This window comes from Bufo bufo, chromosome 6 (genome assembly GCF_905171765.1).
Source record: "Bufo bufo chromosome 6, aBufBuf1.1, whole genome shotgun sequence".
In the NCBI taxonomy this organism is placed as follows: domain Eukaryota; kingdom Metazoa; phylum Chordata; class Amphibia; order Anura; family Bufonidae; genus Bufo; species Bufo bufo.
This window is the reverse complement of record NC_053394.1, coordinates 277,096,612-277,110,696: the sequence shown is the minus strand read 5'-3', so window position 1 is coordinate 277,110,696 and position 14,085 is coordinate 277,096,612. Positions and strand designations below refer to the sequence as shown.

The 14,085-nt window shown below is 43.4% G+C and overlaps 1 protein-coding gene across 5 annotated transcripts in view; it reads right to left on the bottom strand.

Annotated features, from left to right (window-relative positions):
- LOC121005866 (microtubule-associated protein tau-like) overlaps positions 1-14,085 on the bottom strand; it is a 70,398-nt gene that overhangs the window by 50,749 nt on the left and 5,564 nt on the right. Inside the window, exon 1 of one of the 5 annotated variants that reach the window (XM_040438672.1) lies at positions 4,195-4,202. The exons of 3 other annotated variants lie outside the window; for them this stretch is intronic. The gene's annotated coding sequence lies outside the window, so the exon portion shown is untranslated. Of the gene's footprint in view, positions 1-1,953; positions 2,110-4,194; positions 4,203-14,085 lie in introns of those variants that run through there. One more of the 5 variants, XM_040438669.1, reaches the window with a different exon arrangement.

Below are 14,085 nucleotides of genomic sequence, written 5' to 3'. Positions count from 1 at the left end.
ATATTATTTGCGGGGCTGTCGAACGGAAGTACGGAACTCCTACTTTTGCGGCCCCACTGAAATGAATGAGTCCCTATTCTTGTGAACATCAGTGGTATCAGCGGTCAGACCCCCACTGATCCAGTGCACAGGGGACAACCTACTGCAATTGGAATACCCTCTTAAAGAGGACCTTTCACCGATTCTTACCCTATGAACTAAGTATACAGACATGTGGAGCGGCGCCCGGGGATCTCTCTGCACTTACTATTATCCCCGGGCGCCGCTCCGTTCTCCTGCTATGCCCTCCGGTATCTCCGTTCCCTAAGTTATGGTAGGCGGAGTCTGCCCTAGCGCTGGCCAATCGCATTGCAGAGCTCACAGCCTGGGAGAAAATAACCTCCCAGGCTGTGAGCTCTGCGCTGCGATTGGCCAGCGCTAGGGCAGACTCCGCCTACCATAACTTAGGGACTGGTATCTCCGCCTACTATAACTTAGTGAGCGGAGATACCGGAGGGCATAGCAGGAGAACGGAGCGGCGCCCGGGGATAACAGTAAGTGCAGTGAGATCCCCGGGCGCCGCTCTACATATCTGTATAGTTAGTTCATAGGGTAAGAATCGGTGAAAGGTCCTCTTTAAATAAGAATGTTCTGGCTACCTGCAGTCACCACTAGAGGGATGAGCTTCTGGTTTATACGTGTGTATGAAGAAAGCTTACAAATTCCCTTTAGTGGTGACTTCCTACGTCTACGCAAGGGAATTAGAGCTCTATGGCTTAAAGGGGTTCTCCCATGAAAAGTATCACTATTCAATCAATAGAACATTTCCTATTAAAGGGGTTATCCCATAACCAATGCGAAAAATTTATATCAGACATCATATAGAACACGACAATCTCTTTCTAACGAAGTTAGAACCAGCCCTGTACCTCACATGGATCCAGAGATCTCCACATTCATTGCTCTACTAGATTTATATCAAGCTGACAGCTCAAGGGGAGTGTCTTTTGTGTTGCAGCTAAGGGGGCGTGTCCATGCTCTGCCTATCACAGCTTAGGAGGCAGTTGTAGGATTAAACTGAGCATGTGCGGCCATCTCAGTGAGCAGGTCAAAGAAATAAGAAATTAAGTGGCACTATACAGATACATTTTATTGAATAACTTAGTAGCTATACAACATTTTTAATTACATGCAATTACAAAACTACTCAGATCCAGGTGCTGGTTTGAAAACTGAATATTTTTCATGGGACAATCCCTTTAAGTATTATAGTGGTCCAGACACCTTTCATTCATTCATCCCTACTTCTAATTTCATAGAAACATATAGCTATATTTCTTTAGACAGTGAAGAATGAAGTTCAGGGTGCATTATATGCCATATATATCTCTGGGGCTGTATGCGGGGGACTAATTTCTATGCAGGAAAGGAAGGGGGTACCAAAAGAGCAAACTGGGAGATGCAGGTGCTTGTTGAGCTGCTGACCATCTACAGTAAGGCAAGCGACTCCTCCAAATAAGTGAGTAAAAAAATGAGTTTTACATTTTTGGAGTTTAATCTCTTTAAAAAAAACAGAGCCTTGACCACTATAAAAAATATTTGAAGGGATGAATCAGCACAACTGATCACCCTCTAGTTCAGCATTATTATCCTGTAAAATGCCCTGATCTGTGCTTGGTGACTCCCTATTACAGGCACCAGAGGTTTAGGACATCAGTACACATGCAACATATGGACAAAGGGTCTACAGCCAATGAAAATTGCTCTAAAAATCCTAGTAAAGTCCAAGTGAAATGTTGTATAATAACAACTGTGCATAATTTGGATAAAAATGTTATTGAAGGGGGTCTATTAAGTTTCCTATATGGATTCTTTACAGTAAATACAGGAATATCACACATATAAAACTGTGTAGTGAGTTTGCACTTTTCGTGGCCTATATAAAAAGCTGCAATCAGTCCAGGATGCCCTTACCTGCCAGCTGCCAGTCTCCCTATACTCAGCTCTGCTTTCTCTGCTTTAGGTGAGTAAATACTAAATAGCTCCCCACTTGGACAGAAAGCCACATAGAGGGATCCCAGTGTTTTCTATCTGTCATATGTGGAGCTACATGAGCCGCTGGAACGGCAGCTTGGGTTTCATCAATCCTTCCTGTGTCACATCTATAAATAACTCTCAGCATGGAGGGGAGGGGGAGACGACAAGCTTTACAGACATGCCCACCACACTGTCACTTCCACAGGAGCAATACATGGCCTGCCAATCAGACGTGCTGCCTTGTGCCAGGAGAGACCAGGGGCACAGCAGTGACAGCGAGAGGCAGGGACAAACTGATGTCACTCAAAGCCCAGGGCAGATATTTTCTGGACTGCTGTTCTGCTTTACACAAGCAACAAAAAGGAAGCTGTTTGGCCTGGTATTGTTGTGCAATTCTGCCACCTACAGAAGAGGAGGACACAATATGATGAAGTAAAGAAAATTAAAAAATTTCTGTAAGGAAAATTTTTAAAAACGAGGGGTGAATGAATAAATAAATGGATGGCCTCCTTATATTATTTCAGTAATCTGCAGAGTGACTTCTACTTACTTCTGAGCTTAGATTAAAGTATCATCATGCTGGTTCAGTCTCTGTTAAAATTCCTTGGAGATGAAGTGTTGGTCTTTGGCCCTATACAGTAATCATGTTTCTATACAGTAATCTGCATCTTAAAGGGGTTATCCCATGACTAATGTAAAAAATTAAAATCAGACATCATATAGTACACGACAATCTCTTTCAAACATAACTAGAACCAGCCCTGTACCTCACATGGATCCAGAGATCTTCCCATTCATTGCTCTGCTAGATTTATATTAAGCTGGCAGCTCAAGGGGAGTGTCTTTTCTGCTGCCGCTAAGGGGGCGTGTCCATGCTCTGCCTATCACAGCTTAGGAGGCAGTTGTAGGATGAAACTGAGCATGTGCGGCCATGTCAGTGAGCAGGACAAAGAAATAAGAAATTAAGTGGCACTATACAGATACATTTTATTGAATAACTCAGTAGCTATACAATTTTTTTAATTACATGCAGTTACAAAAGTATTCAGATCCAGGTGCTTGTTTTAAAACTGTAGAATATTTTTCGTGGGACAACCCCTTTAATTGTGGAAATCAACCCTTGTCCTGTGCGCTCTACCTCATGTGGTATTACAGCTCACCCTCATTGGAGCTGAGCTGCAATGCCAGACACAACCCATGGACAGGTGTGGAGCTGTTTTTGGAATAAAGCATCCATGTTTTATACAGCTGATTATGATCATCTGACCTGTCTTAGCACCATGTTCTTGGAGACAGGTTTCTACAGTCCCATCTATAAATGCATCTACTCCCCATACAGTCTACAACAGCACACCCAAATGTAATGTAGATATACGGCTGTAAGGCATCAAACTCTCCATGTCCCCCTACCGCCTGCATGATTTGTACACATCAAAGGAGTCTGGAATTCTGCTTACCTGCAACTTACAGCTTAGGAATTAACTGAATACTGTTTTACCATTGAATTCAATTTATAAATCGTAGGCTCCTAAACTACCCCTTGTGGTGGCTGCAGGGAATTAAGGCCAGTGGGATGCATTAGTCTCGTGGTGTTCTTGACAAAACAGGCAATGAAGAAAATAAGATATTAGATCTTATGCTATCTATAGCAGAATCATCCTCCAGCACTCGTCCTCTGCATGTGAACTTGACTTTATTCTCGGGTCGGCTATGATAAAATCTAGTTCACCTTGGCCGTCCTAGGAAGTCAATCAACCTCTGCAACTGCTGAAGCCGCACTGGCATCTATTATAAGCTCAGTGTATCTTCAGAAATGCATATTTACTGCAAAAGAACATTTTCATGCGGCCCCTGCAGCGGTTGCTAAATCATTATTAGATCAGCAAAAAGTAGCATCCTTGCAGAGTTTCCAAGCAAATCAATGTCATATGAAGTCATCATTTTGTGAGAAGAACCAATAGTTGTGCTACCGAACTGACCAAGTTACATGTAAGGTGCAAAGCACTATTCATATACACAGAGGATTCCAATTTTCTGTTGGTTGCCATGGGAAACAGACAGCAGTTACATCCTCCGCGTTGTCAAACATGTGACCTTACAGTATAGCTCTAACTCTGTACCTACAAGCTGAACAAAAAAATGAATTCTGTATTTTGCTTTAGGCTTCGTTCACATCACCGTTCCTGCACCGTTTAGGAGCAGGAGAACGGAAAGGACGGAGAAGGCACATAACTGACGCCAAACGGAGTCTACAGACCCCATAGACTATAATGGGGTCCGTTATGTTTCCACTCAGAAGATGATTTTGGACCGGAGACAAAAGTTGTGCGCGCAGGACTTTTGTCTCCGGTTCAAAATCATCTTCTGAGCGGAAACATAACGGACCCCATTATAGTCTATGGGGTCCTAAGGGCTCCGTTTGGCTCAGTTATGTGCCTTCTCCGCAGGAAAACAGAAAGGCTGAACGGTTATGTGAACGAAGCCTTAGATGCAGACGGAGAAGAAAACATCATACTGGGGAAATGATCAGCACAGGACAACCTTGGGTCCGGCAGCTGTACCTGTGGTTGTCAACCACAGATCGCCCCCACGGCTGGCCTATTAATGGAGTTGTCTGTGATGAGCCAACCCCTTTCACGATCATCTATACATCATAACTATTAGTCTACTATAAAATGTGGCTGAGTAATAAAATGGCATTAGCTCCGGAGATGAATTCTACTTACAATCCTTAAAGCCTGGTTTATACATTTTTGATGAGCCTTTCCACAAAATTATCCATCCATTATGGCATCTCTTTCTTTGGACTGATAAGGTGTTAATAAAGCTGAAAGTCAAAGATCAGGCTTCTAAACAAGTTACTCACTTTATATTAGGTAGCAGACATCTTCAGAAGCCCTGCAATTGCACTGGAGATGCTGGAACTTTCCTTGACTACTGATCTATTGATCGCCATATTGCTAGGAAGATCTGCCATTCAGGATTAATAGGTGACAATCAGTGGCGTACATAGAGAAGTAAGGTCCCCATAGCAAGGATCAATCCAGCTCACCCACACAGGACAGAAGGGTTTCTGCCTAAAGCCTTTCCAATGACCCTTGGGTCATTTTTCCACTGCTTCATTTGCTAAAAGTTGTTCCTTTAGAGCAGGCATCCTCAAACCGCGGCCCTCCAGCTGTTGCAAAACTACAACTCCCAGCATGCCCGAAAAGCCTACAGGTATCAGCCTACAGCAGGGCATTGTGGGAGTTGTAGTTTTACAACAGCTGGAGGGCCGCAGTTTGAGGATGCCTGCTTTAGAGGGTAGAGTCCTGACCAAGCTTTCATCTCCAGTAGAAGAGGAGATAATCCTGACTAAGACTGGACCCCTCTTGCCCTGGGCCCCATAGCAGTAGCATGGTCTGCCACTATGGTAGTTACGCCCCTGGTGACAACCACTATAAGGAATGCAGTGGTTCATAGTCGTGACTTCAAGGGGATCTCTGTAGGCTGTCCAGGTATGCTGGGAATTGTAGTTTGGCAACAACTGATTTTCTACACTTCCAAACCTAGGCTGCCAGGTACGGAGCCACAGAGAGGTGTAGGGGAGAACAGCCTCTCAACATTTCTATGCAGCCTGGGTGACTCTGTGACTACACTACTGCCCCGTAGCAGGTCAAAATGGCTGCGGTCATTTATACTGCCGAGAGACATCGGAAAAAAAAGCAGACAGTTATAGAAGAAAAGTTGTTTCTGATGTCTGAGCAAAGATTATATAGAAGAACCGTAGACACCTGACTGCTGTATTCTCGATGGAAGGATGAGACACATGGCCCAATGAAAATGTGTGCCCCTAAATCCAGCCTTATAAGTAGGTATATCTACATTTAATAATATATTCCCAACTGCTGGACTTTGCTGCATGGCACTAAGCAGGGCAATATGCCATACTCCCATGGCAATAATATACGTTGGAAAAATCCGGCATGCATTTTTGCCATGGCTGAAATCCGTGGCTGACCCTAGGTTTGCAATACATATGGATTTCGCCGCCAAAATCGTCCTCAGTGATCTGATATGTGAACATGTCCTAAGGGTTAACTGACAGTCCTGCGATGTTAGTGTGTGGGGTGCTTTGTAAGACATTAGTGAAAGTTTACTAATGGATCCTAATTTCCATAATGTGTTCTCTTTGACTGAGCCGGATATACAAATGAGCACAAGTATACAATCCATGGAGAGATGTAAGACATATACAGCTGGGCCTACACCTTGGGAATACATAAAGGCATCTTTCCAGTGTCTGAGTATGGTTGGTTTCAGAGCTCCATAATAATGCCATTTAAATTACTGCCACATACTCAGATCCGACCTGCTTAACAATGTGCCTGGTCTAAGCTCTGTTATCAATACGAGCAGGAATGGAGGTTCTGATACAAGAATGCAATAAAGCTAGTAGAATTCAATCCCATCTGAATCTGACTTTGGAGCCAATTGCTTGCATATACACTCATTTTAAAAAAACTCACCAAGAAGAAGTTGTTGGAATGGAATGAAACTTTCTAGGTGTGAATGTATTGATGATATACTGTATGTAAGTGATTACAATATTAGAGCGAGAGGATAAAATTATCAGGGAAAACTGTACAATTGAAAGAAGGTTCAAGAACCTTGCTGGGCCACCTGTAGCCTGGATACAAGATACGTTTGGGCGTGGAGGTAAGCAGTTTTCATATTGGCATCCTTCTGCACTTATGCCCACAATCCACTGTTTTTCACTCTTTAACCCCTATACAGGCAACTGGTCTTCGCTACTGGAGAGCCACCAGGCACTATCTCTTGAAATCGTCCCAATATGGTTGGCAGGTGACCTACTGCGGTTAGAGACACCTGTGTAAAGCAGCAAAGAGTCAGGCAATACTCGTAGACATAATATGGGCAGAGGTAAGGATGGGAAAAGTCTGAGGTCAGATCAGGAAGAGAGGGTCAGAATCGGTAGATAGGCAGAGGTGGTACATGGGCAGACAAATAGAACAGCACACCTTCACTTGGTACTAGGCCTCCATAATAGAACTTTCTTCTGCTAAGCTCCTGGAAATAGTCCAGGTAGAGACTGGGCAGGGGTGTGTAATGAAGGTGTCACCTGTGTCTGAGCTGAGTGGTGGACAAAGAAACTGTAGAAGCCGCTTGTGCTTGTGCATGCGGGCCAAAATGGTCGAGAATCATGTGATGTAATAAGTATGATCGATTAAAAGATGAGTGATAAATCGCTCGTTTCTCATCCATTGTGATCTTTCAGCATGCTATAAAATTATCGTTAGTCTTTAATAGATCCGTTCGCATAATATGTAGTCGTCCAGTCACTAACGATCCACTGCATGGCTTGGGGGAGTGGCAAAGTGTCTTTGAAATGTACATGTTTTTTTAAATTGGCTACCTTGAAAGGGAAATACATTACCGGATGGGGAATGGGACAGTGGGTGGTGTAGTAGGTGGCTATCACCATGATGTCAGCCACTGTCACACCTTTTATTCCATCTGAAAATCAACCTCTTGACCAAGAATCTGTCCACCATCTTACATGTGATAACAACTAACGATTTAAAAGCGAACGAGGGACGATCGCAGGTATGAAGTTTTGTGGCTAATGAGTTGCTACATCTTCGATCGTTTATCGTGATCTGTAGGACATCTGCTATCTGTCAAGAAGAGGTACACTACCCAAAAGTGGCCTCTAAGAGCCTTTTTATAGGGCAGTAGTGGAAGCACTTCTACTCCCTCTTGTGACAAGACCCTGGCTAAGACATAACTGCATGTCAAGTTTTCCAGCAATCTGGGTGCATAATTTTTTTTAATCAATGAGTGTATATATGGATTGATTCAAAAAGGATGCAACGACACCACCTTTAATGAGCATTCTTTATAATAGCTGCAATTCTACCTACTGTATTAATACCAATAAAAAAATAACAAAAGATTCATATGAAAATTTTATTCATACTGCTTTCCTTCCTAGCAGGGCTAACAATTTCATTGCCACCTACAAACTGTGGCTAATTTCATAGGCAAATTTACTCACATGTATATTTTTAGAGGGAGAAAAAAGCTAGATGAGCACTGGAATTCCACCAGTCAGACCCAATGTCGGTTCTGCCTGTCTAAGCAGAAGTACAGTGCGTATATCACTGTACTTCTATGTGACTGCAATTTGGCTACTTGACCCTTAAATTTGTCCAGCATTAATTTAATTGTTATTATTTTTCATATTTTTATGATTTTTTTCAATATTTTTTTTGTTGGATTTTGTGACCCTTTTCACAATCCTGCTCGCTCCTCTTTACACTCTGCAGGTTTGAACCTTTCATGTGAAATCCTTCTCTCTTCGAATGATTTTGCATTAATATTTAATACCATAGGACAAGGCTCAGAGGGATCTGATCACTTCCCAGAGGTGTGTAAGCATTCACAGGCTCCAGCTAAAAGCACAATTTACTGCGTAATTTGCAGAGAAGATGAAATGTGCTGATGATGCATTACAGTATAGGCACCATTCTCCTGTGTACATTAAGGTCTTGTTCACACACCCACCATCAGGGGTAAAAAAAAAAAAAAAAAGATGAGAGGCTGTATTACACAAAAAACTGCAGCAAAAGTACATTTTTTTAGGGTGGTTTCACACCACTTTTTCCTGGCGGGTTTTACTGAAAAGCAGCTTTTTCATCAATTTTTCCTAGGCTTCTCTATAGTACTGTAAAAAGGCATGAAGAATACTCATAGAAAAAATGTCTGCATCAAAAAGCTACCTCCCAAAAAAAACAAACCCAAAAAACACTTGCAAAAAAAGCCTGAAAATCCAGGATGAACATTTATTAAAGACTTTACGCCACAATAGTGCACCATCTGTGTGTCATAATTTGTGACTTTTTAAGTTAGTCACCATTTTTCCGAAGTGTAGAGAAAATGGGTGGAACTTATTGGGAAGAGATGGGGCTTCTCACTGCCTGCCGGGTTTACTGGCAGGATTTATAGCTGAAGACTACACCTCTTAAAAATGTAGGTGCATCTCACGCCAGCACAGAGAAATCAAGACTGGTGTATAGACTAATCTGCCCCATGGTGTTTTTGACAAGCCAAAAAAAGTCACTAAAAAGTCTGTGTGAAGGAAGCCTTAGGGAAGCTTCACCCACAGCATGTCCTTGAAGGTTCTTGATCATCTGGTCACGGTAAATCAGTAGTAATAAGTCAGAGCAACTGGAATTGTTGTATTTTCTCTCGAAGACGCTAAACCAGTATGGAATGCCGGAGAAATGAACAAAAAGCTGAAGAATTTTTCAAAAAATGCGAGAGTCAACTAAAGCAAAATTTGGCACATCTAGTTAAAGAAAAATCCACTGCGCCTAGGTGCGTGGCTTAATGGGAAGCAGGTGTGGCTCAGTGGAAATGGTGTGTGGCCTAAGATGATATTTTGCTAAAAAATTGTGCCACAATTCTGCCGTAAAATTCACAAAGTATGCTACAAATAAAAACTACAATGTTGCCCACATGTATGGACTGAAAAGAATTAAAGATTCACTGAAGAATGACCACGGCAAAGCCTTCACAGGGGCGGACTGGCCATAGACCTTACAGGGAAATTTCCTGGTGGGTCAATGCCCAGGGGGCCACCCGAGCTTTCCTCACCCCCGCCAGCTGAATATATAAGGATCTGATGCTCTCAGCATTAATTAAGGATACTTGACAGCCGCAGGTGCCCTCCTGAATTCAACTATATGGCCATATGGTGCCCTTGTACATAGTACAAATGCCACGTTTTTTTCTGCTAGATTCATATGGAAATCCGAGGCATATGGGGTACAGTATGGATGGCTAGCACGCTATGGGTGTATTCTGTACATGTATGTTGAGCACTACGCTCATATACACCTGCTTATATAATCCTGGTGATGTTTTCATTTTTGGTGGTGATGTTCTTGGACACATAAAACTGTATTTTATCCTGTAGCTCAGATTATGACATAACTTCTATTATAGGCTCTTCTAACACACACTGGATAAAGCCATAATCTGCAGCCCTGAGAAATGATGAGCATAAAGCGACTGAGACTATAAAGCACACGCTGAGCTGGTAAGGTCAGGAACGTCCATCAGTCAGAGACAGCATTTGTAGGACTCTGATTAGTCTAATCATCATATAATAAAGCAATTACTACTGCCACATAAATGACCAAACATGTGAATCGCACTAGGCTCTTTTCTCCTCTCGCTGCGCTGTCCTTGGCCTGTCGAGGCCACTTCTTTCCCATAGAACATGACATAGACATATGGATAAAAAAAATTGGAGATGTATTGTTTTGTGGTGAACTGTTTGATGGATAAATATTTTTTTTTAAAAAAATCTAACAAATCATGAGCTTTGCTTTATATATAGGGGCAAGGCTGGGGTCTAACAGAAATGATCCCAGAGTAGCACTGCCTGCAGTGCACCTAGTGGAAGTAAATGGAGTCACGTGCAACTTGCCAGTTACTGCGACCTGCTGGATTTCTTGCGACTGCTGGGTCTTGGTCATTGGGGGGGCTGACATTCCACATCCCCGATCAGCTGTTTAGTTGCAGCTCCAGCACTGGAATTACATCGCTCTGTCTATTGTGTAGTGGATGGAGTCAGTAACTGCAGAGCTGCTCCCATTCACTTCAAATAACCAGCTGATCAGTGGGGAAGGGGGGGGGGGGGGGTTGTCGGACCCCTGCCGGTACAGTATTAATCCCTTTAAGGTCCATTGGTTACATTACAGTACACAATTGTTATATATGCTATTGTGTTCTGTAAGGGGAAGATTCATTTATAAGGGTTTGTCTCAAGAAGATAACATAGGTCATTAATGTCTGTGGCCCAGACAACCCCTTTAAAGGGTCACTGAGTTTTCAGAAAACTTTTGATATGTCATAGAGACATATACACAGTTTTGATCATTGGGGGTCTGTATGCTCCGTCCGATCGCTAGAATGGGGGAGACAGAAGCACTTGCATAGCATGCTCCTCACTGCAGGGAATAGGGCCCATAGACTGTCTATTGTGTCGGTCTCGCTTCCTCTCCTGCAGTGAGGATAGACAGAGTGATATACACGCGTTTCTCTCTCCTCATTCTAGCAATCGGTGAGGGTCTCAGCGCTCAGAGCCACACCAATCAAAACTTTTGATATGTCTTTATGATATATTAATTTGTTATTTATTTTATGCACTTAAATAGCACTACTATATTCCTCAGCGCTTTACAGACATTAGCATCCAACTGTCCCCAATGGGGCTCACAATCTAAGGTCCCTATCAATATGTCTTTGGAGTGTGGGAGGAAACCGGAGTACCCAGAGGAAACCCACACAAACACCGGGAGAACATACAGACTCCATGCAGATGTTGTCCTTGGTCGGATTCAAACCTAGGACCCCAGTGCTGCAAGGCACGAGTCCTAACCACTGAGCCACCGTGCTGCCCACTATATCAAAAGTTTTTTTTTAAACTCGGTGACCCTTTAAGTCCACCAGGCTCAGATGGCGGTCCTGAGTGGGGACATCCACTACACGGGGAAAGACTGGGAACTTGGCCCTGAAACAAAAGCCATCACTAGCTGCCATCTTCTGTCCTCCTCCTCCTCTGTCTCTAATATTGATACAGTAGGAGGCTTAGGAGGTGAGATGTGGGCCTCGACACCAAGCCAGCCATACCTTTAGCATGCTGCCTGGACTTTCTCTAATAATGACCCCTATAGTTCCCTCAGTTGTATGTACCTGGCCAGAAGCAATAAGGTGGGCTCAAGTGGCACTATGGTTATCAGCCAGACGGCCCCTGCCACTACAACATTCAAATTCCTTAATGCATAAGCCATAAAGTACGGTATCATATATGCATCTCGCAGAGTCATAGCCAGGCCTTCCATCACTTTAGGCAAAAATTCCATTCCCTAGCCATTTCTGTAAATTTCCTGGCTGGCAACCAGGGCACATGCCTGCTATCCCCTCCTGGCTATGCTCCTCTTCCTTGTCCCTTGCCATCCTCTTGCTCTGAAAACAAATGAATGCAAACCTGAATGGTTAAGTAGAAGATTACGGCAGGATTTCTAATCTAGTGTGTGACCCCAGGGTACCTCGCTCAGAGAACTGAGCCAATATCCTACATATTTGGAGAGCTGTGCCACAAAATATTCCTCTAGAGCAGAGCTTGTAGCCCTTCACACCTTGACATATGGACTAAGCTGGCAATATCAGCCATGACATACATTAAATGTCTCAAAATCAATCAGATCATCTCCAAAAATCCAGTCAGCAGATAAAGGCTGCTTTGTGAGGCTGAGCTTGCCGATTTGGCACTTTGGCATCATGTTAACCCACTTGCTAGAAATTTCTCTTGTCCATAGGCACTCCATTGGCTCCCTGCCTTGACTGCAATAGGAGTGTGAAACTGGGCTGTCAGACATCACCATGCCCCTATTCTAAACAATGACAGGGTCCCTGAGATCCAAGAGAGAAGCATTCACATTCTTATACCCGGAGAGCATTTTAATAAGGTGATGCATGACAACTCCATTCCCATGCCTTCTATCCAGGTCAGGAGGACAGTCATCAAGAAGATCCCGATGATCTCAGCAGCTGCAGGCTCCAGGTAAGTAAAGCTTTCTAACGCACTTTGTTAGGGTTTATCGCACAAAAGATTACACAGGAAGGAGTCTCAGGCTCCCACAGGGAACCCTAATGTACATGATGGAAATGATGTACTCTCAACTGTAAAACTGAAAGACAGTAACATGGTAATGCAAAGCAGAAGGCTTGGTTCAATGCCAGGCTGCAATTTGTCTGCACCAAATTCAACGGATGGATAGCATCCATGAAAAGAAGGCTTCGTGTCCTCATTTACCATGCTTTGACCACATGCTCCTCTTCAATCCTAAATCCAGGATGTGGCTATAAGGGATGTAGATGGGGTCCAGAAGCCCCTCTGCCACATAAGAGGACTGCAGTGCTATAAATGGCATGTGTTGGTAGGTGGACAGGCTGGTACCAATTTTTTTTATTAAATTTCATTGCGTCAAGCTATGTGCAGAGGTGTACATAGGGTAGAGAGGGCCACATGGTAAAAATCTAATTGTGGCCCTCTTGCTGGCACCAAAGTGTCATTGCTAGTTGGCTCCTTGCCTCTTTTCCATTCTTTTTGGAAGAAAGATAATGGAACCTTTTGGCTGGTTCTTCTGTGCTTGTGATGCAGAGTTTGTTACAAAAGCCGATTTGTGTTGGTCTCCTAATTCTCCATGGGCTCCATGACAGCTGCATGGGCTTCCTCAATGATATATATACCCATGGCTGTGCGTTAAAGGGGTTGTCTGAGTTAAAATAAAATAAAAGTTAAAATAATAAAGCAAGTTCTACTTAACGTTTTAAACCCCCTCAGCCCCAGTGGTGCCACTGCAGTCAATCACATGATCTTCTTTGCTGCAGCTATGATATCACCGCTGCAGCCAATTACTGGCCTCAGCAGTATATGGCACAAGGGTTAGGGAGCAGTACAGGCCCAAGGAAAGATTGGGAAGTCCATGAGAAAAGGTACCCCTGTATCAGGGGGATGATGACTGGTGCCAATGTTCAGCAGGGGGGACTGAAAGACAAACGGAGTGCCTGCAAGGGGATTTGGGAGTTGTAGGCAGAAAACAGAGAAACGGATCATGTCACATTGCCAGCAGCCCTAACACTATAGCACAGGTTAGCAGTAATGCTCAAGGGGACACAGAATAAGAAAAAAGAAAAGCTATAAGGGAAATTCATCATTCCACTAGGCTTTTTTTTGGCCCAAAAAGTTGCAAAACCTGGTTTTGTGACTTTTTTTAGTTGCAACCAGCATTTCACAATGCGTTCGCCAGGTTTATGAACAGGCGGCGTAGTAAGGGCGGGATCCTGGTACATTCATTGGTATTTTCATATTGATAATTTCATTCTGGCACATGGACTACCAGTGGTGTCATGTAATTTATGGCGAGGTCTCCGTCTGGTTATAAATGTCATATCAAGAACAGCGCAGCAGATGGCAGTCTTGATAAACCAGGG